At 36.7% G+C, this 27474-nt stretch overlaps 9 non-coding genes across 9 annotated transcripts; all 9 read left to right on the top strand.

Moving 5' to 3' along the window:
* Positions 1-1715: 1715 nt before the first annotated feature.
* Positions 1716-1917, top strand: LOC145110029 (U2 spliceosomal RNA). The gene has a single exon (XR_013709424.1). It is a non-coding gene; the product is annotated as a U2 spliceosomal RNA (small nuclear RNA).
* Positions 1918-5291: 3374 nt separating this feature from the next.
* On the top strand, positions 5292-5454 carry LOC145110656 (U1 spliceosomal RNA). Its single transcript, XR_013710019.1, has one exon. It is a non-coding gene; the product is annotated as a U1 spliceosomal RNA (small nuclear RNA).
* Positions 5455-7449: 1995 nt separating this feature from the next.
* LOC145110028 (U2 spliceosomal RNA) lies at positions 7450-7651 on the top strand. The gene has a single exon (XR_013709423.1). It is a non-coding gene; the product is annotated as a U2 spliceosomal RNA (small nuclear RNA).
* A 3374-nt stretch (positions 7652-11025) lies between these two features.
* On the top strand, positions 11026-11188 carry LOC145110655 (U1 spliceosomal RNA). Its single transcript, XR_013710018.1, has one exon. It is a non-coding gene; the product is annotated as a U1 spliceosomal RNA (small nuclear RNA).
* A 1995-nt stretch (positions 11189-13183) lies between these two features.
* Positions 13184-13385, top strand: LOC145110027 (U2 spliceosomal RNA). The gene has a single exon (XR_013709422.1). It is a non-coding gene; the product is annotated as a U2 spliceosomal RNA (small nuclear RNA).
* A 3372-nt stretch (positions 13386-16757) lies between these two features.
* Positions 16758-16920, top strand: LOC145110654 (U1 spliceosomal RNA). The gene has a single exon (XR_013710017.1). It is a non-coding gene; the product is annotated as a U1 spliceosomal RNA (small nuclear RNA).
* A 1995-nt stretch (positions 16921-18915) lies between these two features.
* On the top strand, positions 18916-19117 carry LOC145110026 (U2 spliceosomal RNA). The gene has a single exon (XR_013709421.1). It is a non-coding gene; the product is annotated as a U2 spliceosomal RNA (small nuclear RNA).
* A 3373-nt stretch (positions 19118-22490) lies between these two features.
* On the top strand, positions 22491-22653 carry LOC145110653 (U1 spliceosomal RNA). Its single transcript, XR_013710016.1, has one exon. It is a non-coding gene; the product is annotated as a U1 spliceosomal RNA (small nuclear RNA).
* A 1995-nt stretch (positions 22654-24648) lies between these two features.
* LOC145110025 (U2 spliceosomal RNA) lies at positions 24649-24850 on the top strand. Its single transcript, XR_013709420.1, has one exon. It is a non-coding gene; the product is annotated as a U2 spliceosomal RNA (small nuclear RNA).
* Positions 24851-27474: the final 2624 nt, after the last annotated feature.

The following is a 27474-nucleotide window of genomic DNA, read 5'->3' as shown; positions in this document are numbered from 1 at the left end:
AGTTCTTTAATTTGGAGAGTTCAAGGAGGCTTCTTTGATGGCGGTGCTTTTGAATAGCCCTCACTCCATCAAACCTTATTCATCGCAAAATCAAATCTCAAGGAAATTAGACCATGCTCTCGTTTGTCTCATTTGTCTAGCAGAAAATGTGAAAGGAAAAGGGGGATCAACGGCTTCAGAGGGGGTGTTTGTCTTTGAAGTCGACCGGTAAGGTGGAGGGTGGGACATAAACCGATTTCCGGAGATCAAGATTTTAAATCGACGTTGTAGAGACTGAAAACGATAACAATAGTCGTAGGGCAATCCCAAGTGGGAGTAGTAACTTAGAGCCTGCAACTACAACAAAGTTAACATAAAAGATGGAAATAGAGTCTAAAAAGTCAAACAAGAAATCGTTAGGTGATAAAATAGACACTGAAGATACATTCGATCCAGAAAAGAGTTTATCGGGTCAAGGAACTTCAAACAACAGCTCCGTATCTGGTAAATTAAGTGACGGAGTTAGCAACATTACAATAACAAATGGGAGTAGTAAAATGAACGAAAGAATGGATCTTGTTGAGAGTGGTAAGAGCAGTATGTGTAGATGAAGCACAAGCACCAATGTAAGTGATGAAAGCAGCTGTAGCGGTTTAAGCAACAGTGTGAGCAAACCGCATAAATCAAACAATTCAAGATGGGAAGCTATCCAGGCCGTTAGATCAAAAGACGGGGTTTCTGGTGACCTCTAGATTGTTGCCTTCCGGTCCGACCAACAGGAATACGAAGGGGAAAGTGGCAGATCGGTGATGGGAAGGCTGCAAAGATCGACAGAAGGAGGTGGGGAGGTCTATTTCCGGTGGCCTTCAACTTCGATTAGGCCATCTTCATGGCCGATATGGTGTTTGATGGTAGAAGCAGCTCACACATGGGTGTCTGTGGTGGTGTTGCTCGGCAGGAGGAAGAAGGGAGGGGCCTAAGTTTTGGGTATGTGGCACTCAAACCGGTTATAACAAGTCAAGAGCACTAAAAAGACAGGTAGACCACGAGTTTGTTCCCTCATAAAGTCACTTAAAAAGTTACGTGACTAAAAAAGTTAACCCTAAAAAGTTTATAGGGCGTATACGTCATTTTCCCTTATAAATATATATTTCCAAACGGACGTCTTGTCTTTGTTGGTGTATGTGATTTATATTATATAAGAGGGAGTTCAAAGCCAAAAAAGAAACCCATGCGTAATTTCTGTTGATTCAGATTTGGTTAGGCCCATGCGGAATTTCTGTTGACTCAGATTTGGTTAGGTTGCATCGATCATAGTCAAGTAACAAATCATCCCCATCATCAAGTGGTTATGAGGATAGGATACATATATATCTGTCTCTCCTTAGAAACCTTAAACCTGAAAATAACAAATAAATAGAATAGGTAACTTGGATTAGAAGCGGGTAAATTAAAAAAATTAATGACAAATATCAAGATTTCTTTGTGCTTCTGCGTTGGGTAGTCTCATGGTTTATAATTTATATTAATATTAACATATGGTAGCTATATTAATTAAGCAAATTAAGCGATTGCAGTGAAGCCATTAGTTGAGTCGGTTGCATGCATGTGACTGGATGAGAAAATAAAATAATAATACCTGGGCAAAGTTAATGAGTCCCACATCGCCTCAAACAAAGCAAACAGAGAATGTTGAGTGGGTTCAAAAGGGAAGGCTTTTCGCTTAAGGAAATTTCATACCTTTCTCGGCCTTTTGGCTAAGATCAAGTGTAGTATCGGTTCTTATCAGTTTAATATCTGATATGTGGGCCATCGTCCCACTCGATATTAATCTTATTTTTTATTGGGAAAGATCCGTCACAATAGCTTGCTATTTGGGTCTTTGAGTGTGGCCTTGGCCTTGGCGTTGCACTATTGCCTTGGCATGGCGCACCCCTCCAAATCCAAAGTCTAAGCTTAGCTTTTCTAATGCATCCGTGCTGGCCACTTCCACGCACTAAAGTTATAAGCACTTAAGGAGAGTTGCAGCAGGTACCATTGACCCTTGTAGTTTACCATGATTAATTAATAATCCAGATGACTTGTACGCTCCATGCCTGAGGCCATCCCACATACCCTGCACCAAAGATAACTGAGCAAGAACCAATTCAGTTTGTGAGTTAAAGAAAACTATGGTATTAACATCAATAGCAAGAACCAGTTCATTTTTCCAACTGCAGGCTGCCCAAAAATGCTAGATAGAGTTGCCATGCATATCACTGATTGCAGCAATCCATACTATCAAAACCTCACAAAAAATGATAAAACAAGTATAAATTCACAAGGGATGCATCATGCATGGGAATCGAGTCGTCACCTTCAACGCCAAACTCTTCCATCAGGTTACCATTCGTCCGGTATTCATTCCCCACCCTTGCTATTATCAAAACCACACAATCATTTCACCCATCAACTAGGAAACCAGGATCCCGTTTCGTAAAGTAATGAAGATTTTGTGGCTATTGAGCTCACCAAAATGTCTAAATATGCAAAACCGGGAGTTTAACTGCAAACCCGGTGGAACATATGTCATACTAGGTCCTCATATCAAGTATAGAGCTTCACGACTAAAAATAGAGAATCATTAAAAACGATGGACTAATCAAGACAAAATCTTAGTTGTCTCTTTGAGCCTAAGCCTGAGATATAAGATACAAAGTTGAGCAAGTTGCAACTACATTATTGTCGATTATCTAATTATAATTTTCACAAATAATGCCAGAGAACGGTTTTGGTAAGTTTTTTCGATTTCAAACAAAAAATTTTCAAACGATTTCAAACACATTTTTTTCGATTTTGATAACTTCAAACATAATTTTTTTCGATTTTAAACACAACTTTTTCGATTTCAAACACAATTTTTTCGATTTAAACTAAAATTTTTGACCAGCACCCTTTCAATTTTGTTAAGTCTTCTTTGTGTTTTTACGAATTTACCCCTGCCCACGTCACTTCCTCAGAGCTTTTCCAATTCATCAAAGCTGAACGAGTTCTGCAGAGACCCTTCCTATGGAAATCATGGACATTTTATGAAAGTTGCAATTTTTTGGTCATTTTCTTCAACCACACCTTCTTTTGTGGTCAGTTGTTGACTTTTTCCCTACTTTTTTTCCCTTAAATTGCCAATAATTTTACCTGTAAATATGTTTATACCGCGTTCTTTAAAAACATTTATTTACCCAAGTGTTCTTTTGCTTAATAAATCTACACTATACTCTACATAGGTAAACTCTACAAAAAAGTATTTTCTTTGATGAAAGTGTGTGTCCAAAAACACTACCTACATATCGCACCCCTGTACATGCTGGGAAATAACTTTATAAACCATACCAAAAGCCCTAGAAAAAAAATCCCTAGAATAAGTGTAAGTTTCTATAAAATGAATTGGTATGGTCATATAAATTCTATACAACCTTCAAATAAATTGGAATGTCCACATCAAAGCCCCAAACAAAACCCATCGTTTGCCAAAATTTTGCATGGGTTGTAAAATGAAGTATGAGCTGTAACATATATGGTCGTACCAAATCCATTAGGTCTTACATATTTTGAATAGGTTTCACATTGTCTTTAAAACACCTTGTAAAGTTGTACCAAAGGTGCTGAGACTCTCTCTTTTTTTTTTCAAAAATAATGGTTGTTGCCCATTTTCAGGATTCACACTCTATTTTGTCAACTTAGAGACTGATTAAGAACCCTCATAGGATACTAGAAATACTGATAATATTGATCCAAGAAAAATTTCTACCTGCAATAACACAAAAATCATTAAATCTAACAATTTCTTCATTTTTCAACATCTTAGCACATCTAGTTACATTCCTCAATAGATTTAGCAATACATTCCAATCACAAATCGAAAATCTAAATGTTTTCCAATCGATTCTTCTACCATTAGAGATAATATCTCTAACTGATTATCAATCTCCCTTGATATTTGATCCAAAATTTGGTGATTTACTCTATGTATTAAGCAACATATTTGTCAAACATTTTTGCACATACAAGGATTATATTAAATTCTTAGGATGAAAATTGATCTATTTGGTCATAAAAAATATATTTTGCATCCATTGGGGGCGATAAAGAGTATGATAAGACATACACCATACTCAACATCAACAAAGTTGGTAAAGGTTAGTTTTTAAATGGTTTCAAATACATATGCTTGTTGTCCCATGAGAATTACAAACTTTCAATAGGTTTGTATAAATTTAACGAATGAAATCATGCTTTGTTCACCTTAGCTAATGCATAATCATTTGATGGCCAGAGTTAAGAGATTTTGCCGGAACTTTTTGGTTTAGCCAACAATAAATGGATTTGGTTGTTTCTGATAGTGATTATTGTATTTTACCGTTTTAACAATTGTATGGTATTTGTGATGTTAAATACAAAGTTATCAAATTATAAGCTTTCTTTCTTTTACCTGAAACTCTAGAACATTATGAAAGGTCGGATTCCTTATATTCTTTCCAACTATATAAGATAACTAAAATAATAACTCTCTGTTCTCCTTTTCCCTTTCCATATTTTTCTTTTTGGCCCCTTTTCTTTGAACAAAACTTGAGAACACAATGTAAAGGCATATATAGTTTTTAATTATCAGTTTTACTATTAGCAGAAATATAACTGATCCACAGTTTACACATGGAATATCAATTTTCAGCGAAATGGTCGAGTCGTGGTCAAAGATAAGGCGGTTTTATGCCATGGATGCGCACGGGTAGTTGTGTATAACAATACGTACGTGAAAAACTGTTAAAATAAGTGGCAATTTTTTTTATGAAGAAAGAGGCATGAAATATTGATTAGAGCAAAAGCGTGACTGTACCTGAAAACTAAATATTGCAAAATAAATATTTTGCGTGAAGGGACGATAAAGGAATTGGGTAGATGTAGCTGAGTGTCACTTTTGCAAGCCTTGAAGCACAACATCGTCCAAGGGCATCACCAAGATTTTTTGCATTGTCTTGAGAAGCATGGAGGTGATAGTCTGATATATAATATATTTTGTTTATTTAGTAAAGTAATAGCAGGGATGAAATGCAAGCAAGTATTATATGGGTTGATGATGAGTGTGGCAAGTTGTGTTTTTGTGATTAGGATATATAAATAAGGTAAAGCAGGAAGTTAGAGATGTAGTACGGTAGAGGAGTATATCTAAGTTTGGCAAAGAATTAAGAATAGGAATCCATCCCACATTGGAGGGTGAAGAAAAGAAAAGTGAAGGTAGTTGTTGCATAAAAAGTGAGGGTAGGGGAACGGAAAAGTCACTTACATGGATGGGGTCTTTCGGCGATCAAGAAGGTCCATGGCATAGGTTGGTGATCTCCATTGCACATTACGGAGAGGTGCCTGTCTAAGGTCGGCCCAAGTTGGTCGAACCTACGTCATAATTTGTGTTAGCGGGTCCTGCGTTCGCGCGGCCCCTACCCATACTCTAGTTTTAAGATTATTATAAATAGGGAAAATGACACATACGTCCTATGAAGTTTCTAGGGTTTACCCTTTTAGTACCTAAACTATTTTGATGGCTTTATGAGGGAACCAAGTCCTTTTTGTCGGGTCGATTAAGTCCTTTTGGCCAAAGTGAAGGGGTCATCCGGTTACCCCTTTGCCACATTGGCATTTGTTGACCAATTCCCCTAAATTGACTTTGAATTTTTCCAATTTGTTGACCAAACTTACCACATCACCAACTGTGCTCTGTTTAAGTTCTTTAATTTGGAGAGTTCAAGGAGGCTTCTTTGATGGCGGTGCTTTTGAATAGCCCTCACTCCATCAAACCTTATTCATCGCAAAATCAAATCTCAAGGAAATTAGACCATGCTCTCGTTTGTCTCATTTGTCTAGCAGAAAATGTGAAAGGAAAAGGGGGATCAACGGCTTCAGAGGGGGTGTTTGTCTTTGAAGTCGACCGGTAAGGTGGAGGGTGGGACATAAACCGATTTCCGGAGATCAAGATTTTAAATCGACGTTGTAGAGACTGAAAACGATAACAATAGTCGTAGGGCAATCCCAAGTGGGAGTAGTAACTTAGAGCCTGCAACTACAACAAAGTTAACATAAAAGATGGAAATAGAGTCTAAAAAGTCAAACAAGAAATCGTTAGGTGATAAAATAGACACTGAAGATACATTCGATCCAGAAAAGAGTTTATCGGGTCAAGGAACTTCAAACAACAGCTCCGTATCTGGTAAATTAAGTGACGGAGTTAGCAACATTACAATAACAAATGGGAGTAGTAAAATGAACGAAAGAATGGATCTTGTTGAGAGTGGTAAGAGCAGTATGTGTAGATGAAGCACAAGCACCAATGTAAGTGATGAAAGCAGCTGTAGCGGTTTAAGCAACAGTGTGAGCAAACCGCATAAATCAAACAATTCAAGATGGGAAGCTATCCAGGCCGTTAGATCAAAAGACGGGGTTTCTGGTGACCTCTAGATTGTTGCCTTCCGGTCCGACCAACAGGAATACGAAGGGGAAAGTGGCAGATCGGTGATGGGAAGGCTGCAAAGATCGACAGAAGGAGGTGGGGAGGTCTATTTCCGGTGGCCTTCAACTTCGATTAGGCCATCTTCATGGCCGATATGGTGTTTGATGGTAGAAGCAGCTCACACATGGGTGTCTGTGGTGGTGTTGCTCGGCAGGAGGAAGAAGGGAGGGGCCTAAGTTTTGGGTATGTGGCACTCAAACCGGTTATAACAAGTCAAGAGCACTAAAAAGACAGGTAGACCACGAGTTTGTTCCCTCATAAAGTCACTTAAAAAGTTACGTGACTAAAAAAGTTAACCCTAAAAAGTTTATAGGGCGTATACGTCATTTTCCCTTATAAATATATATTTCCAAACGGACGTCTTGTCTTTGTTGGTGTATGTGATTTATATTATATAAGAGGGAGTTCAAAGCCAAAAAAGAAACCCATGCGTAATTTCTGTTGATTCAGATTTGGTTAGGCCCATGCGGAATTTCTGTTGACTCAGATTTGGTTAGGTTGCATCGATCATAGTCAAGTAACAAATCATCCCCATCATCAAGTGGTTATGAGGATAGGATACATATATATCTGTCTCTCCTTAGAAACCTTAAACCTGAAAATAACAAATAAATAGAATAGGTAACTTGGATTAGAAGCGGGTAAATTAAAAAAATTAATGACAAATATCAAGATTTCTTTGTGCTTCTGCGTTGGGTAGTCTCATGGTTTATAATTTATATTAATATTAACATATGGTAGCTATATTAATTAAGCAAATTAAGCGATTGCAGTGAAGCCATTAGTTGAGTCGGTTGCATGCATGTGACTGGATGAGAAAATAAAATAATAATACCTGGGCAAAGTTAATGAGTCCCACATCGCCTCAAACAAAGCAAACAGAGAATGTTGAGTGGGTTCAAAAGGGAAGGCTTTTCGCTTAAGGAAATTTCATACCTTTCTCGGCCTTTTGGCTAAGATCAAGTGTAGTATCGGTTCTTATCAGTTTAATATCTGATATGTGGGCCATCGTCCCACTCGATATTAATCTTATTTTTTATTGGGAAAGATCCGTCACAATAGCTTGCTATTTGGGTCTTTGAGTGTGGCCTTGGCCTTGGCGTTGCACTATTGCCTTGGCATGGCGCACCCCTCCAAATCCAAAGTCTAAGCTTAGCTTTTCTAATGCATCCGTGCTGGCCACTTCCACGCACTAAAGTTATAAGCACTTAAGGAGAGTTGCAGCAGGTACCATTGACCCTTGTAGTTTACCATGATTAATTAATAATCCAGATGACTTGTACGCTCCATGCCTGAGGCCATCCCACATACCCTGCACCAAAGATAACTGAGCAAGAACCAATTCAGTTTGTGAGTTAAAGAAAACTATGGTATTAACATCAATAGCAAGAACCAGTTCATTTTTCCAACTGCAGGCTGCCCAAAAATGCTAGATAGAGTTGCCATGCATATCACTGATTGCAGCAATCCATACTATCAAAACCTCACAAAAAATGATAAAACAAGTATAAATTCACAAGGGATGCATCATGCATGGGAATCGAGTCGTCACCTTCAACGCCAAACTCTTCCATCAGGTTACCATTCGTCCGGTATTCATTCCCCACCCTTGCTATTATCAAAACCACACAATCATTTCACCCATCAACTAGGAAACCAGGATCCCGTTTCGTAAAGTAATGAAGATTTTGTGGCTATTGAGCTCACCAAAATGTCTAAATATGCAAAACCGGGAGTTTAACTGCAAACCCGGTGGAACATATGTCATACTAGGTCCTCATATCAAGTATAGAGCTTCACGACTAAAAATAGAGAATCATTAAAAACGATGGACTAATCAAGACAAAATCTTAGTTGTCTCTTTGAGCCTAAGCCTGAGATATAAGATACAAAGTTGAGCAATTTGCAACTACATTATTGTCGATTATCTAATTATAATTTTCACAAATAATGCCAGAGAACGGTTTTGGTAAGTTTTTTCGATTTCAAACAAAAAATTTTCAAACGATTTCAAACACATTTTTTTCGATTTTGATAACTTCAAACATAATTTTTTTCGATTTTAAACACAACTTTTTCGATTTCAAACACAATTTTTTCGATTTAAACTAAAATTTTTGACCAGCACCCTTTCAATTTTGTTAAGTCTTCTTTGTGTTTTTACGAATTTACCCCTGCCCACGTCACTTCCTCAGAGCTTTTCCAATTCATCAAAGCTGAACGAGTTCTGCAGAGACCCTTCCTATGGAAATCATGGACATTTTATGAAAGTTGCAATTTTTTGGTCATTTTCTTCAACCACACCTTCTTTTGTGGTCAGTTGTTGACTTTTTCCCTACTTTTTTTCCCTTAAATTGCCAATAATTTTACCTGTAAATATGTTTATACCGCGTTCTTTAAAAACATTTATTTACCCAAGTGTTCTTTTGCTTAATAAATCTACACTATACTCTACATAGGTAAACTCTACAAAAAAGTATTTTCTTTGATGAAAGTGTGTGTCCAAAAACACTACCTACATATCGCACCCCTGTACATGCTGGGAAATAACTTTATAAACCATACCAAAAGCCCTAGAAAAAAAATCCCTAGAATAAGTGTAAGTTTCTATAAAATGAATTGGTATGGTCATATAAATTCTATACAACCTTCAAATAAATTGGAATGTCCACATCAAAGCCCCAAACAAAACCCATCGTTTGCCAAAATTTTGCATGGGTTGTAAAATGAAGTATGAGCTGTAACATATATGGTCGTACCAAATCCATTAGGTCTTACATATTTTGAATAGGTTTCACATTGTCTTTAAAACACCTTGTAAAGTTGTACCAAAGGTGCTGAGACTCTCTCTTTTTTTTTTCAAAAATAATGGTTGTTGCCCATTTTCAGGATTCACACTCTATTTTGTCAACTTAGAGACTGATTAAGAACCCTCATAGGATACTAGAAATACTGATAATATTGATCCAAGAAAAATTTCTACCTGCAATAACACAAAAATCATTAAATCTAACAATTTCTTCATTTTTCAACATCTTAGCACATCTAGTTACATTCCTCAATAGATTTAGCAATACATTCCAATCACAAATCGAAAATCTAAATGTTTTCCAATCGATTCTTCTACCATTAGAGATAATATCTCTAACTGATTATCAATCTCCCTTGATATTTGATCCAAAATTTGGTGATTTACTCTATGTATTAAGCAACATATTTGTCAAACATTTTTGCACATACAAGGATTATATTAAATTCTTAGGATGAAAATTGATCTATTTGGTCATAAAAAATATATTTTGCATCCATTGGGGGCGATAAAGAGTATGATAAGACATACACCATACTCAACATCAACAAAGTTGGTAAAGGTTAGTTTTTAAATGGTTTCAAATACATATGCTTGTTGTCCCATGAGAATTACAAACTTTCAATAGGTTTGTATAAATTTAACGAATGAAATCATGCTTTGTTCACCTTAGCTAATGCATAATCATTTGATGGCCAGAGTTAAGAGATTTTGCCGGAACTTTTTGGTTTAGCCAACAATAAATGGATTTGGTTGTTTCTGATAGTGATTATTGTATTTTACTGTTTTAACAATTGTATGGTATTTGTGATGTTAAATACAAAGTTATCAAATTATAAGCTTTCTTTCTTTTACCTGAAACTCTAGAACATTATGAAAGGTCGGATTCCTTATATTCTTTCCAACTATATAAGATAACTAAAATAATAACTCTCTGTTCTCCTTTTCCCTTTCCATATTTTTCTTTTTGGCCCCTTTTCTTTGAACAAAACTTGAGAACACAATGTAAAGGCATATATAGTTTTTAATTATCAGTTTTACTATTAGCAGAAATATAACTGATCCACAGTTTACACATGGAATATCAATTTTCAGCGAAATGGTCGAGTCGTGGTCAAAGATAAGGCGGTTTTATGCCATGGATGCGCACGGGTAGTTGTGTATAACAATACGTACGTGAAAAACTGTTAAAATAAGTGGCAATTTTTTTTATGAAGAAAGAGGCATGAAATATTGATTAGAGCAAAAGCGTGACTGTACCTGAAAACTAAATATTGCAAAATAAATATTTTGCGTGAAGGGACGATAAAGGAATTGGGTAGATGTAGCTGAGTGTCACTTTTGCAAGCCTTGAAGCACAACATCGTCCAAGGGCATCACCAAGATTTTTTGCATTGTCTTGAGAAGCATGGAGGTGATAGTCTGATATATAATATATTTTGTTTATTTAGTAAAGTAATAGCAGGGATGAAATGCAAGCAAGTATTATATGGGTTGATGATGAGTGTGGCAAGTTGTGTTTTTGTGATTAGGATATATAAATAAGGTAAAGCAGGAAGTTAGAGATGTAGTACGGTAGAGGAGTATATCTAAGTTTGGCAAAGAATTAAGAATAGGAATCCATCCCACATTGGAGGGTGAAGAAAAGAAAAGTGAAGGTAGTTGTTGCATAAAAAGTGAGGGTAGGGGAACGGAAAAGTCACTTACATGGATGGGGTCTTTCGGCGATCAAGAAGGTCCATGGCATAGGTTGGTGATCTCCATTGCACATTACGGAGAGGTGCCTGTCTAAGGTCGGCCCAAGTTGGTCGAACCTACGTCATAATTTGTGTTAGCGGGTCCTGCGTTCGCGCGGCCCCTACCCATACTCTAGTTTTAAGATTATTATAAATAGGGAAAATGACACATACGTCCTATGAAGTTTCTAGGGTTTACCCTTTTAGTACCTAAACTATTTTGATGGCTTTATGAGGGAACCAAGTCCTTTTTGTCGGGTCGATTAAGTCCTTTTGGCCAAAGTGAAGGGGTCATCCGGTTACCCCTTTGCCACATTGGCATTTGTTGACCAATTCCCCTAAATTGACTTTGAATTTTTCCAATTTGTTGACCAAACTTACCACATCACCAACTGTGCTCTGTTTAAGTTCTTTAATTTGGAGAGTTCAAGGAGGCTTCTTTGATGGCGGTGCTTTTGAATAGCCCTCACTCCATCAAACCTTATTCATCGCAAAATCAAATCTCAAGGAAATTAGACCATGCTCTCGTTTGTCTCATTTGTCTAGCAGAAAATGTGAAAGGAAAAGGGGGATCAACGGCTTCAGAGGGGGTGTTTGTCTTTGAAGTCGACCGGTAAGGTGGAGGGTGGGACATAAACCGATTTCCGGAGATCAAGATTTTAAATCGACGTTGTAGAGACTGAAAACGATAACAATAGTCGTAGGGCAATCCCAAGTGGGAGTAGTAACTTAGAGCCTGCAACTACAACAAAGTTAACATAAAAGATGGAAATAGAGTCTAAAAAGTCAAACAAGAAATCGTTAGGTGATAAAATAGACACTGAAGATACATTCGATCCAGAAAAGAGTTTATCGGGTCAAGGAACTTCAAACAACAGCTCCGTATCTGGTAAATTAAGTGACGGAGTTAGCAACATTACAATAACAAATGGGAGTAGTAAAATGAACGAAAGAATGGATCTTGTTGAGAGTGGTAAGAGCAGTATGTGTAGATGAAGCACAAGCACCAATGTAAGTGATGAAAGCAGCTGTAGCGGTTTAAGCAACAGTGTGAGCAAACCGCATAAATCAAACAATTCAAGATGGGAAGCTATCCAGGCCGTTAGATCAAAAGACGGGGTTTCTGGTGACCTCTAGATTGTTGCCTTCCGGTCCGACCAACAGGAATACGAAGGGGAAAGTGGCAGATCGGTGATGGGAAGGCTGCAAAGATCGACAGAAGGAGGTGGGGAGGTCTATTTCCGGTGGCCTTCAACTTCGATTAGGCCATCTTCATGGCCGATATGGTGTTTGATGGTAGAAGCAGCTCACACATGGGTGTCTGTGGTGGTGTTGCTCGGCAGGAGGAAGAAGGGAGGGGCCTAAGTTTTGGGTATGTGGCACTCAAACCGGTTATAACAAGTCAAGAGCACTAAAAAGACAGGTAGACCACGAGTTTGTTCCCTCATAAAGTCACTTAAAAAGTTACGTGACTAAAAAAGTTAACCCTAAAAAGTTTATAGGGCGTATACGTCATTTTCCCTTATAAATATATATTTCCAAACGGACGTCTTGTCTTTGTTGGTGTATGTGATTTATATTATATAAGAGGGAGTTCAAAGCCAAAAAAGAAACCCATGCGTAATTTCTGTTGATTCAGATTTGGTTAGGCCCATGCGGAATTTCTGTTGACTCAGATTTGGTTAGGTTGCATCGATCATAGTCAAGTAACAAATCATCCCCATCATCAAGTGGTTATGAGGATAGGATACATATATATCTGTCTCTCCTTAGAAACCTTAAACCTGAAAATAACAAATAAATAGAATAGGTAACTTGGATTAGAAGCGGGTAAATTAAAAAAATTAATGACAAATATCAAGATTTCTTTGTGCTTCTGCGTTGGGTAGTCTCATGGTTTATAATTTATATTAATATTAACATATGGTAGCTATATTAATTAAGCAAATTAAGCGATTGCAGTGAAGCCATTAGTTGAGTCGGTTGCATGCATGTGACTGGATGAGAAAATAAAATAATAATACCTGGGCAAAGTTAATGAGTCCCACATCGCCTCAAACAAAGCAAACAGAGAATGTTGAGTGGGTTCAAAAGGGAAGGCTTTTCGCTTAAGGAAATTTCATACCTTTCTCGGCCTTTTGGCTAAGATCAAGTGTAGTATCGGTTCTTATCAGTTTAATATCTGATATGTGGGCCATCGTCCCACTCGATATTAATCTTATTTTTTATTGGGAAAGATCCGTCACAATAGCTTGCTATTTGGGTCTTTGAGTGTGGCCTTGGCCTTGGCGTTGCACTATTGCCTTGGCATGGCGCACCCCTCCAAATCCAAAGTCTAAGCTTAGCTTTTCTAATGCATCCGTGCTGGCCACTTCCACGCACTAAAGTTATAAGCACTTAAGGAGAGTTGCAGCAGGTACCATTGACCCTTGTAGTTTACCATGATTAATTAATAATCCAGATGACTTGTACGCTCCATGCCTGAGGCCATCCCACATACCCTGCACCAAAGATAACTGAGCAAGAACCAATTCAGTTTGTGAGTTAAAGAAAACTATGGTATTAACATCAATAGCAAGAACCAGTTCATTTTTCCAACTGCAGGCTGCCCAAAAATGCTAGATAGAGTTGCCATGCATATCACTGATTGCAGCAATCCATACTATCAAAACCTCACAAAAAATGATAAAACAAGTATAAATTCACAAGGGATGCATCATGCATGGGAATCGAGTCGTCACCTTCAACGCCAAACTCTTCCATCAGGTTACCATTCGTCCGGTATTCATTCCCCACCCTTGCTATTATCAAAACCACACAATCATTTCACCCATCAACTAGGAAACCAGGATCCCGTTTCGTAAAGTAATGAAGATTTTGTGGCTATTGAGCTCACCAAAATGTCTAAATATGCAAAACCGGGAGTTTAACTGCAAACCCGGTGGAACATATGTCATACTAGGTCCTCATATCAAGTATAGAGCTTCACGACTAAAAATAGAGAATCATTAAAAACGATGGACTAATCAAGACAAAATCTTAGTTGTCTCTTTGAGCCTAAGCCTGAGATATAAGATACAAAGTTGAGCAAGTTGCAACTACATTATTGTCGATTATCTAATTATAATTTTCACAAATAATGCCAGAGAACGGTTTTGGTAAGTTTTTTCGATTTCAAACAAAAAATTTTCAAACGATTTCAAACACATTTTTTTCGATTTTGATAACTTCAAACATAATTTTTTTCGATTTTAAACACAACTTTTTCGATTTCAAACACAATTTTTTCGATTTAAACTAAAATTTTTGACCAGCACCCTTTCAATTTTGTTAAGTCTTCTTTGTGTTTTTACGAATTTACCCCTGCCCACGTCACTTCCTCAGAGCTTTTCCAATTCATCAAAGCTGAACGAGTTCTGCAGAGACCCTTCCTATGGAAATCATGGACATTTTATGAAAGTTGCAATTTTTTGGTCATTTTCTTCAACCACACCTTCTTTTGTGGTCAGTTGTTGACTTTTTCCCTACTTTTTTTCCCTTAAATTGCCAATAATTTTACCTGTAAATATGTTTATACCGCGTTCTTTAAAAACATTTATTTACCCAAGTGTTCTTTTGCTTAATAAATCTACACTATACTCTACATAGGTAAACTCTACAAAAAAGTATTTTCTTTGATGAAAGTGTGTGTCCAAAAACACTACCTACATATCGCACCCCTGTACATGCTGGGAAATAACTTTATAAACCATACCAAAAGCCCTAGAAAAAAAATCCCTAGAATAAGTGTAAGTTTCTATAAAATGAATTGGTATGGTCATATAAATTCTATACAACCTTCAAATAAATTGGAATGTCCACATCAAAGCCCCAAACAAAACCCATCGTTTGCCAAAATTTTGCATGGGTTGTAAAATGAAGTATGAGCTGTAACATATATGGTCGTACCAAATCCATTAGGTCTTACATATTTTGAATAGGTTTCACATTGTCTTTAAAACACCTTGTAAAGTTGTACCAAAGGTGCTGAGACTCTCTTTTTTTTTTTCAAAAATAATGGTTGTTGCCCATTTTCAGGATTCACACTCTATTTTGTCAACTTAGAGACTGATTAAGAACCCTCATAGGATACTAGAAATACTGATAATATTGATCCAAGAAAAATTTCTACCTGCAATAACACAAAAATCATTAAATCTAACAATTTCTTCATTTTTCAACATCTTAGCACATCTAGTTACATTCCTCAATAGATTTAGCAATACATTCCAATCACAAATCGAAAATCTAAATGTTTTCCAATCGATTCTTCTACCATTAGAGATAATATCTCTAACTGATTATCAATCTCCCTTGATATTTGATCCAAAATTTGGTGATTTACTCTATGTATTAAGCAACATATTTGTCAAACATTTTTGCACATACAAGGATTATATTAAATTCTTAGGATGAAAATTGATCTATTTGGTCATAAAAAATATATTTTGCATCCATTGGGGGCGATAAAGAGTATGATAAGACATACACCATACTCAACATCAACAAAGTTGGTAAAGGTTAGTTTTTAAATGGTTTCAAATACATATGCTTGTTGTCCCATGAGAATTACAAACTTTCAATAGGTTTGTATAAATTTAACGAATGAAATCATGCTTTGTTCACCTTAGCTAATGCATAATCATTTGATGGCCAGAGTTAAGAGATTTTGCCGGAACTTTTTGGTTTAGCCAACAATAAATGGATTTGGTTGTTTCTGATAGTGATTATTGTATTTTACTGTTTTAACAATTGTATGGTATTTGTGATGTTAAATACAAAGTTATCAAATTATAAGCTTTCTTTCTTTTACCTGAAACTCTAGAACATTATGAAAGGTCGGATTCCTTATATTCTTTCCAACTATATAAGATAACTAAAATAATAACTCTCTGTTCTCCTTTTCCCTTTCCATATTTTTCTTTTTGGCCCCTTTTCTTTGAACAAAACTTGAGAACACAATGTAAAGGCATATATAGTTTTTAATTATCAGTTTTACTATTAGCAGAAATATAACTGATCCACAGTTTACACATGGAATATCAATTTTCAGCGAAATGGTCGAGTCGTGGTCAAAGATAAGGCGGTTTTATGCCATGGATGCGCACGAGTAGTTGTGTATAACAATACGTACGTGAAAAACTGTTAAAATAAGTGGCAATTTTTTTATGAAGAAAGAGGCATGAAATATTGATTAGAGCAAAAGCGTGACTGTACCTGAAAACTAAATATTGCAAAATAAATATTTTGCGTGAAGGGACGATAAAGGAATTGGGTAGATGTAGCTGAGTGTCACTTTTGCAAGCCTTGAAGCACAACATCGTCCAAGGGCATCACCAAGATTTTTTGCATTGTCTTGAGAAGCATGGAGGTGATAGTCTGATATATAATATATTTTGTTTATTTAGTAAAGTAATAGCAGGGATGAAATGCAAGCAAGTATTATATGGGTTGATGATGAGTGTGGCAAGTTGTGTTTTTGTGATTAGGATATATAAATAAGGTAAAGCAGGAAGTTAGAGATGTAGTACGGTAGAGGAGTATATCTAAGTTTGGCAAAGAATTAAGAATAGGAATCCATCCCACATTGGAGGGTGAAGAAAAGAAAAGTGAAGGTAGTTGTTGCATAAAAAGTGAGGGTAGGGGAACGGAAAAGTCACTTACATGGATGGGGTCTTTCGGCGATCAAGAAGGTCCATGGCATAGGTTGGTGATCTCCATTGCACATTACGGAGAGGTGCCTGTCTAAGGTCGGCCCAAGTTGGTCGAACCTACGTCATAATTTGTGTTAGCGGGTCCTGCGTTCGCGCGGCCCCTACCCATACTCTAGTTTTAAGATTATTATAAATAGGGAAAATGACACATACGTCCTATGAAGTTTCTAGGGTTTACCCTTTTAGTACCTAAACTATTTTGATGGCTTTATGAGGGAACCAAGTCCTTTTTGTCGGGTCGATTAAGTCCTTTTGGCCAAAGTGAAGGGGTCATCCGGTTACCCCTTTGCCACATTGGCATTTGTTGACCAATTCCCCTAAATTGACTTTGAATTTTTCCAATTTGTTGACCAAACTTACCACATCACCAACTGTGCTCTGTTTAAGTTCTTTAATTTGGAGAGTTCAAGGAGGCTTCTTTGATGGCGGTGCTTTTGAATAGCCCTCACTCCATCAAACCTTATTCATCGCAAAATCAAATCTCAAGGAAATTAGACCATGCTCTCGTTTGTCTCATTTGTCTAGCAGAAAATGTGAAAGGAAAAGGGGGATCAACGGCTTCAGAGGGGGTGTTTGTCTTTGAAGTCGACCGGTAAGGTGGAGGGTGGGACATAAACCGATTTCCGGAGATCAAGATTTTAAATCGACGTTGTAGAGACTGAAAACGATAACAATAGTCGTAGGGCAATCCCAAGTGGGAGTAGTAACTTAGAGCCTGCAACTACAACAAAGTTAACATAAAAGATGGAAATAGAGTCTAAAAAGTCAAACAAGAAATCGTTAGGTGATAAAATAGACACTGAAGATACATTCGATCCAGAAAAGAGTTTATCGGGTCAAGGAACTTCAAACAACAGCTCCGTATCTGGTAAATTAAGTGACGGAGTTAGCAACATTACAATAACAAATGGGAGTAGTAAAATGAACGAAAGAATGGATCTTGTTGAGAGTGGTAAGAGCAGTATGTGTAGATGAAGCACAAGCACCAATGTAAGTGATGAAAGCAGCTGTAGCGGTTTAAGCAACAGTGTGAGCAAACCGCATAAATCAAACAATTCAAGATGGGAAGCTATCCAGGCCGTTAGATCAAAAGACGGGGTTTCTGGTGACCTCTAGATTGTTGCCTTCCGGTCCGACCAACAGGAATACGAAGGGGAAAGTGGCAGATCGGTGATGGGAAGGCTGCAAAGATCGACAGAAGGAGGTGGGGAGGTCTATTTCCGGTGGCCTTCAACTTCGATTAGGCCATCTTCATGGCCGATATGGTGTTTGATGGTAGAAGCAGCTCACACATGGGTGTCTGTGGTGGTGTTGCTCGGCAGGAGGAAGAAGGGAGGGGCCTAAGTTTTGGGTATGTGGCACTCAAACCGGTTATAACAAGTCAAGAGCACTAAAAAGACAGGTAGACCACGAGTTTGTTCCCTCATAAAGTCACTTAAAAAGTTACGTGACTAAAAAAGTTAACCCTAAAAAGTTTATAGGGCGTATACGTCATTTTCCCTTATAAATATATATTTCCAAACGGACGTCTTGTCTTTGTTGGTGTATGTGATTTATATTATATAAGAGGGAGTTCAAAGCCAAAAAAGAAACCCATGCGTAATTTCTGTTGATTCAGATTTGGTTAGGCCCATGCGGAATTTCTGTTGACTCAGATTTGGTTAGGTTGCATCGATCATAGTCAAGTAACAAATCATCCCCATCATCAAGTGGTTATGAGGATAGGATACATATATATCTGTCTCTCCTTAGAAACCTTAAACCTGAAAATAACAAATAAATAGAATAGGTAACTTGGATTAGAAGCGGGTAAATTAAAAAAATTAATGACAAATATCAAGATTTCTTTGTGCTTCTGCGTTGGGTAGTCTCATGGTTTATAATTTATATTAATATTAACATATGGTAGCTATATTAATTAAGCAAATTAAGCGATTGCAGTGAAGCCATTAGTTGAGTCGGTTGCATGCATGTGACTGGATGAGAAAATAAAATAATAATACCTGGGCAAAGTTAATGAGTCCCACATCGCCTCAAACAAAGCAAACAGAGAATGTTGAGTGGGTTCAAAAGGGAAGGCTTTTCGCTTAAGGAAATTTCATACCTTTCTCGGCCTTTTGGCTAAGATCAAGTGTAGTATCGGTTCTTATCAGTTTAATATCTGATATGTGGGCCATCGTCCCACTCGATATTAATCTTATTTTTTATTGGGAAAGATCCGTCACAATAGCTTGCTATTTGGGTCTTTGAGTGTGGCCTTGGCCTTGGCGTTGCACTATTGCCTTGGCATGGCGCACCCCTCCAAATCCAAAGTCTAAGCTTAGCTTTTCTAATGCATCCGTGCTGGCCACTTCCACGCACTAAAGTTATAAGCACTTAAGGAGAGTTGCAGCAGGTACCATTGACCCTTGTAGTTTACCATGATTAATTAATAATCCAGATGACTTGTACGCTCCATGCCTGAGGCCATCCCACATACCCTGCACCAAAGATAACTGAGCAAGAACCAATTCAGTTTGTGAGTTAAAGAAAACTATGGTATTAACATCAATAGCAAGAACCAGTTCATTTTTCCAACTGCAGGCTGCCCAAAAATGCTAGATAGAGTTGCCATGCATATCACTGATTGCAGCAATCCATACTATCAAAACCTCACAAAAAATGATAAAACAAGTATAAATTCACAAGGGATGCATCATGCATGGGAATCGAGTCGTCACCTTCAACGCCAAACTCTTCCATCAGGTTACCATTCGTCCGGTATTCATTCCCCACCCTTGCTATTATCAAAACCACACAATCATTTCACCCATCAACTAGGAAACCAGGATCCCGTTTCGTAAAGTAATGAAGATTTTGTGGCTATTGAGCTCACCAAAATGTCTAAATATGCAAAACCGGGAGTTTAACTGCAAACCCGGTGGAACATATGTCATACTAGGTCCTCATATCAAGTATAGAGCTTCACGACTAAAAATAGAGAATCATTAAAAACGATGGACTAATCAAGACAAAATCTTAGTTGTCTCTTTGAGCCTAAGCCTGAGATATAAGATACAAAGTTGAGCAAGTTGCAACTACATTATTGTCGATTATCTAATTATAATTTTCACAAATAATGCCAGAGAACGGTTTTGGTAAGTTTTTTCGATTTCAAACAAAAAATTTTCAAACGATTTCAAACACATTTTTTTCGATTTTGATAACTTCAAACATAATTTTTTTCGATTTTAAACACAACTTTTTCGATTTCAAACACAATTTTTTCGATTTAAACTAAAATTTTTGACCAGCACCCTTTCAATTTTGTTAAGTCTTCTTTGTGTTTTTACGAATTTACCCCTGCCCACGTCACTTCCTCAGAGCTTTTCCAATTCATCAAAGCTGAACGAGTTCTGCAGAGACCCTTCCTATGGAAATCATGGACATTTTATGAAAGTTGCAATTTTTTGGTCATTTTCTTCAACCACACCTTCTTTTGTGGTCAGTTGTTGACTTTTTCCCTACTTTTTTTCCCTTAAATTGCCAATAATTTTACCTGTAAATATGTTTATACCGCGTTCTTTAAAAACATTTATTTACCCAAGTGTTCTTTTGCTTAATAAATCTACACTATACTCTACATAGGTAAACTCTACAAAAAAGTATTTTCTTTGATGAAAGTGTGTGTCCAAAAACACTACCTACATATCGCACCCCTGTACATGCTGGGAAATAACTTTATAAACCATACCAAAAGCCCTAGAAAAAAAATCCCTAGAATAAGTGTAAGTTTCTATAAAATGAATTGGTATGGTCATATAAATTCTATACAACCTTCAAATAAATTGGAATGTCCACATCAAAGCCCCAAACAAAACCCATCGTTTGCCAAAATTTTGCATGGGTTGTAAAATGAAGTATGAGCTGTAACATATATGGTCGTACCAAATCCATTAGGTCTTACATATTTTGAATAGGTTTCACATTGTCTTTAAAACACCTTGTAAAGTTGTACCAAAGGTGCTGAGACTCTCTCTTTTTTTTTCAAAAATAATGGTTGTTGCCCATTTTCAGGATTCACACTCTATTTTGTCAACTTAGAGACTGATTAAGAACCCTCATAGGATACTAGAAATACTGATAATATTGATCCAAGAAAAATTTCTACCTGCAATAACACAAAAATCATTAAATCTAACAATTTCTTCATTTTTCAACATCTTAGCACATCTAGTTACATTCCTCAATAGATTTAGCAATACATTCCAATCACAAATCGAAAATCTAAATGTTTTCCAATCGATTCTTCTACCATTAGAGATAATATCTCTAACTGATTATCAATCTCCCTTGATATTTGATCCAAAATTTGGTGATTTACTCTATGTATTAAGCAACATATTTGTCAAACATTTTTGCACATACAAGGATTATATTAAATTCTTAGGATGAAAATTGATCTATTTGGTCATAAAAAATATATTTTGCATCCATTGGGGGCGATAAAGAGTATGATAAGACATACACCATACTCAACATCAACAAAGTTGGTAAAGGTTAGTTTTTAAATGGTTTCAAATACATATGCTTGTTGTCCCATGAGAATTACAAACTTTCAATAGGTTTGTATAAATTTAACGAATGAAATCATGCTTTGTTCACCTTAGCTAATGCATAATCATTTGATGGCCAGAGTTAAGAGATTTTGCCGGAACTTTTTGGTTTAGCCAACAATAAATGGATTTGGTTGTTTCTGATAGTGATTATTGTATTTTACTGTTTTAACAATTGTATGGTATTTGTGATGTTAAATACAAAGTTATCAAATTATAAGCTTTCTTTCTTTTACCTGAAACTCTAGAACATTATGAAAGGTCGGATTCCTTATATTCTTTCCAACTATATAAGATAACTAAAATAATAACTCTCTGTTCTCCTTTTCCCTTTCCATATTTTTCTTTTTGGCCCCTTTTCTTTGAACAAAACTTGAGAACACAATGTAAAGGCATATATAGTTTTTAATTATCAGTTTTACTATTAGCAGAAATATAACTGATCCACAGTTTACACATGGAATATCAATTTTCAGCGAAATGGTCGAGTCGTGGTCAAAGATAAGGCGGTTTTATGCCATGGATGCGCACGGGTAGTTGTGTATAACAATACGTACGTGAAAAACTGTTAAAATAAGTGGCAATTTTTTTTATGAAGAAAGAGGCATGAAATATTGATTAGAGCAAAAGCGTGACTGTACCTGAAAACTAAATATTGCAAAATAAATATTTTGCGTGAAGGGACGATAAAGGAATTGGGTAGATGTAGCTGAGTGTCACTTTTGCAAGCCTTGAAGCACAACATCGTCCAAGGGCATCACCAAGATTTTTTGCATTGTCTTGAGAAGCATGGAGGTGATAGTCTGATATATAATATATTTTGTTTATTTAGTAAAGTAATAGCAGGGATGAAATGCAAGCAAGTATTATATGGGTTGATGATGAGTGTGGCAAGTTGTGTTTTTGTGATTAGGATATATAAATAAGGTAAAGCAGGAAGTTAGAGATGTAGTACGGTAGAGGAGTATATCTAAGTTTGGCAAAGAATTAAGAATAGGAATCCATCCCACATTGGAGGGTGAAGAAAAGAAAAGTGAAGGTAGTTGTTGCATAAAAAGTGAGGGTAGGGGAACGGAAAAGTCACTTACATGGATGGGGTCTTTCGGCGATCAAGAAGGTCCATGGCATAGGTTGGTGATCTCCATTGCACATTACGGAGAGGTGCCTGTCTAAGGTCGGCCCAAGTTGGTCGAACCTACGTCATAATTTGTGTTAGCGGGTCCTGCGTTCGCGCGGCCCCTACCCATACTCTAGTTTTAAGATTATTATAAATAGGGAAAATGACACATACGTCCTATGAAGTTTCTAGGGTTTACCCTTTTAGTACCTAAACTATTTTGATGGCTTTATGAGGGAACCAAGTCCTTTTTGTCGGGTCGATTAAGTCCTTTTGGCCAAAGTGAAGGGGTCATCCGGTTACCCCTTTGCCACATTGGCATTTGTTGACCAATTCCCCTAAATTGACTTTGAATTTTTCCAATTTGTTGACCAAACTTACCACATCACCAACTGTGCTCTGTTTAAGTTCTTTAATTTGGAGAGTTCAAGGAGGCTTCTTTGATGGCGGTGCTTTTGAATAGCCCTCACTCCATCAAACCTTATTCATCGCAAAATCAAATCTCAAGGAAATTAGACCATGCTCTCGTTTGTCTCATTTGTCTAGCAGAAAATGTGAAAGGAAAAGGGGGATCAACGGCTTCAGAGGGGGTGTTTGTCTTTGAAGTCGACCGGTAAGGTGGAGGGTGGGACATAAACCGATTTCCGGAGATCAAGATTTTAAATCGACGTTGTAGAGACTGAAAACGATAACAATAGTCGTAGGGCAATCCCAAGTGGGAGTAGTAACTTAGAGCCTGCAACTACAACAAAGTTAACATAAAAGATGGAAATAGAGTCTAAAAAGTCAAACAAGAAATCGTTAGGTGATAAAATAGACACTGAAGATACATTCGATCCAGAAAAGAGTTTATCGGGTCAAGGAACTTCAAACAACAGCTCCGTATCTGGTAAATTAAGTGACGGAGTTAGCAACATTACAATAACAAATGGGAGTAGTAAAATGAACGAAAGAATGGATCTTGTTGAGAGTGGTAAGAGCAGTATGTGTAGATGAAGCACAAGCACCAATGTAAGTGATGAAAGCAGCTGTAGCGGTTTAAGCAACAGTGTGAGCAAACCGCATAAATCAAACAATTCAAGATGGGAAGCTATCCAGGCCGTTAGATCAAAAGACGGGGTTTCTGGTGACCTCTAGATTGTTGCCTTCCGGTCCGACCAACAGGAATACGAAGGGGAAAGTGGCAGATCGGTGATGGGAAGGCTGCAAAGATCGACAGAAGGAGGTGGGGAGGTCTATTTCCGGTGGCCTTCAACTTCGATTAGGCCATCTTCATGGCCGATATGGTGTTTGATGGTAGAAGCAGCTCACACATGGGTGTCTGTGGTGGTGTTGCTCGGCAGGAGGAAGAAGGGAGGGGCCTAAGTTTTGGGTATGTGGCACTCAAACCGGTTATAACAAGTCAAGAGCACTAAAAAGACAGGTAGACCACGAGTTTGTTCCCTCATAAAGTCACTTAAAAAGTTACGTGACTAAAAAAGTTAACCCTAAAAAGTTTATAGGGCGTATACGTCATTTTCCCTTATAAATATATATTTCCAAACGGACGTCTTGTCTTTGTTGGTGTATGTGATTTATATTATATAAGAGGGAGTTCAAAGCCAAAAAAGAAACCCATGCGTAATTTCTGTTGATTCAGATTTGGTTAGGCCCATGCGGAATTTCTGTTGACTCAGATTTGGTTAGGTTGCATCGATCATAGTCAAGTAACAAATCATCCCCATCATCAAGTGGTTATGAGGATAGGATACATATATATCTGTCTCTCCTTAGAAACCTTAAACCTGAAAATAACAAATAAATAGAATAGGTAACTTGGATTAGAAGCGGGTAAATTAAAAAAATTAATGACAAATATCAAGATTTCTTTGTGCTTCTGCGTTGGGTAGTCTCATGGTTTATAATTTATATTAATATTAACATATGGTAGCTATATTAATTAAGCAAATTAAGCGATTGCAGTGAAGCCATTAGTTGAGTCGGTTGCATGCATGTGACTGGATGAGAAAATAAAATAATAATACCTGGGCAAAGTTAATGAGTCCCACATCGCCTCAAACAAAGCAAACAGAGAATGTTGAGTGGGTTCAAAAGGGAAGGCTTTTCGCTTAAGGAAATTTCATACCTTTCTCGGCCTTTTGGCTAAGATCAAGTGTAGTATCGGTTCTTATCAGTTTAATATCTGATATGTGGGCCATCGTCCCACTCGATATTAATCTTATTTTTTATTGGGAAAGATCCGTCACAATAGCTTGCTATTTGGGTCTTTGAGTGTGGCCTTGGCCTTGGCGTTGCACTATTGCCTTGGCATGGCGCACCCCTCCAAATCCAAAGTCTAAGCTTAGCTTTTCTAATGCATCCGTGCTGGCCACTTCCACGCACTAAAGTTATAAGCACTTAAGGAGAGTTGCAGCAGGTACCATTGACCCTTGTAGTTTACCATGATTAATTAATAATCCAGATGACTTGTACGCTCCATGCCTGAGGCCATCCCACATACCCTGCACCAAAGATAACTGAGCAAGAACCAATTCAGTTTGTGAGTTAAAGAAAACTATGGTATTAACATCAATAGCAAGAACCAGTTCATTTTTCCAACTGCAGGCTGCCCAAAAATGCTAGATAGAGTTGCCATGCATATCACTGATTGCAGCAATCCATACTATCAAAACCTCACAAAAAATGATAAAACAAGTATAAATTCACAAGGGATGCATCATGCATGGGAATCGAGTCGTCACCTTCAACGCCAAACTCTTCCATCAGGTTACCATTCGTCCGGTATTCATTCCCCACCCTTGCTATTATCAAAACCACACAATCATTTCACCCATCAACTAGGAAACCAGGATCCCGTTTCGTAAAGTAATGAAGATTTTGTGGCTATTGAGCTCACCAAAATGTCTAAATATGCAAAACCGGGAGTTTAACTGCAAACCCGGTGGAACATATGTCATACTAGGTCCTCATATCAAGTATAGAGCTTCACGACTAAAAATAGAGAATCATTAAAAACGATGGACTAATCAAGACAAAATCTTAGTTGTCTCTTTGAGCCTAAGCCTGAGATATAAGATACAAAGTTGAGCAAGTTGCAACTACATTATTGTCGATTATCTAATTATAATTTTCACAAATAATGCCAGAGAACGGTTTTGGTAAGTTTTTTCGATTTCAAACAAAAAATTTTCAAACGATTTCAAACACATTTTTTTCGATTTTGATAACTTCAAACATAATTTTTTTCGATTTTAAACACAACTTTTTCGATTTCAAACACAATTTTTTCGATTTAAACTAAAATTTTTGACCAGCACCCTTTCAATTTTGTTAAGTCTTCTTTGTGTTTTTACGAATTTACCCCTGCCCACGTCACTTCCTCAGAGCTTTTCCAATTCATCAAAGCTGAACGAGTTCTGCAGAGACCCTTCCTATGGAAATCATGGACATTTTATGATAGTTGCAATTTTTTGGTCATTTTCTTCAACCACACCTTCTTTTGTGGTCATTTGTTGATTTTCCCTACTTTTTTTTCTCTTAAATTGCCAATAATTTTACCTATAAATATGTTTATACTCCGTTCCTTAAAAACATTTATTTACCCCAACTGTTCTTTTGCTTAATAAATCTACACTATACTGTACATAGGTAAACTCTACAAAAAAGTATTTTCTTTAATGAAAGTGTGTGTGTCCAAAAGCACTACCTACATATCGCACCTCTATACATGCTTGAAAATAACTTTATAAACCATACCAAAAGCCCTAAAAAAATCCCTAGAATAAGTGTAAGTGTCTATAAAATGAATTGGTATGGTCATATAAATTCTATACAACCTTTAAATAAACTGGAATGTGCATATCAAAGCCCCAAACAAAACCCATAGTTTGCCAAAATTTTGCATGGCTTGTAAAATGATGTATAAGCTGTAACATATATGGTCGTACCAAATCCATTAGGTCTTATATATTTTGAATAGGTTTCACATTGTCTTTAAAACACCTTGTAAAGTTGTACCAAAGGTGTTGAGACTCTCTCTCTCTCTCTATATATTTTCTTTTTTTCAAAAATAATGGTTGTTGCCCATTTTCAAGATTCACACTCTTTTTAGTCGACTTAGGGACCAATTTCAATATTTAAGAACCCTCATAGGATACTGGAAATATTGATCCAAAACAAATTTCTACCTGCAATAACACAAAAATCATTAAATCTAACAATTTCTTCATTTTTCAACATCTTAGCACATCTAGTTACATTCCTGAATAGATTTAGCAATACATTCAAATCAAAAATCAAAAATCTAAATGTTTTCCAATCGATTCTTCTACCATTAGAGACAATATCTCTAACTGATTATCAGTCTCCCTAGATATTTGATCCAAAATTTGGTGATTTACTCTATGTATTAAGCGGCATATTTGTCAAACATTTTTGCACATACAAGGATTATATTAAATTATTAGGATGAAAATTGATCTATTCGGTCTTAAAAAATATATTTTGCATCCATTGGGGGCGATAAGGAGTATAATAAGACATACACCATACTCAACATCAACAAAGTTGGTAAAGGTTAGTTTTAAAATGGTTTCAAATACATATGCTTGTTGTCCCATGAGAATTACAAGCTTTCAATAGGTTTGGATAAATTTAACGAATGAAATCATGCTTTGTTCACATTAGCTAATGCATAATCATTTGATGGCAGAGTTAAGAGATTTTGCCGGAACGTTTTGGTTTAGCCAGCAATAGATGGATTTGGTTGTTTCTGATAGTGATTATTGTATTTTACTGTTTCTAACAATTGTATGGTATTTGTGATGTTGAATACAAAGTTATCAAATTATAAGCTTTCTTTCTTTTACCTGAAACTCTAGAACATTATGAAAGGTCGGATTCCTTATATTCTTTCCAACAATATAAGATAAATAAAATAATAACTCT

Source organism: Lactuca virosa, chromosome 4, assembly GCF_052849685.1.
Source record: "Lactuca virosa cultivar CGN04683 chromosome 4, Lactuca_virosa_CGN04683_v6, whole genome shotgun sequence".
In the NCBI taxonomy this organism is placed as follows: domain Eukaryota; kingdom Viridiplantae; phylum Streptophyta; class Magnoliopsida; order Asterales; family Asteraceae; genus Lactuca; species Lactuca virosa.
Note: the sequence above shows the minus strand (reverse complement) of the source record. Positions and strands in the feature narration are given on the sequence as shown.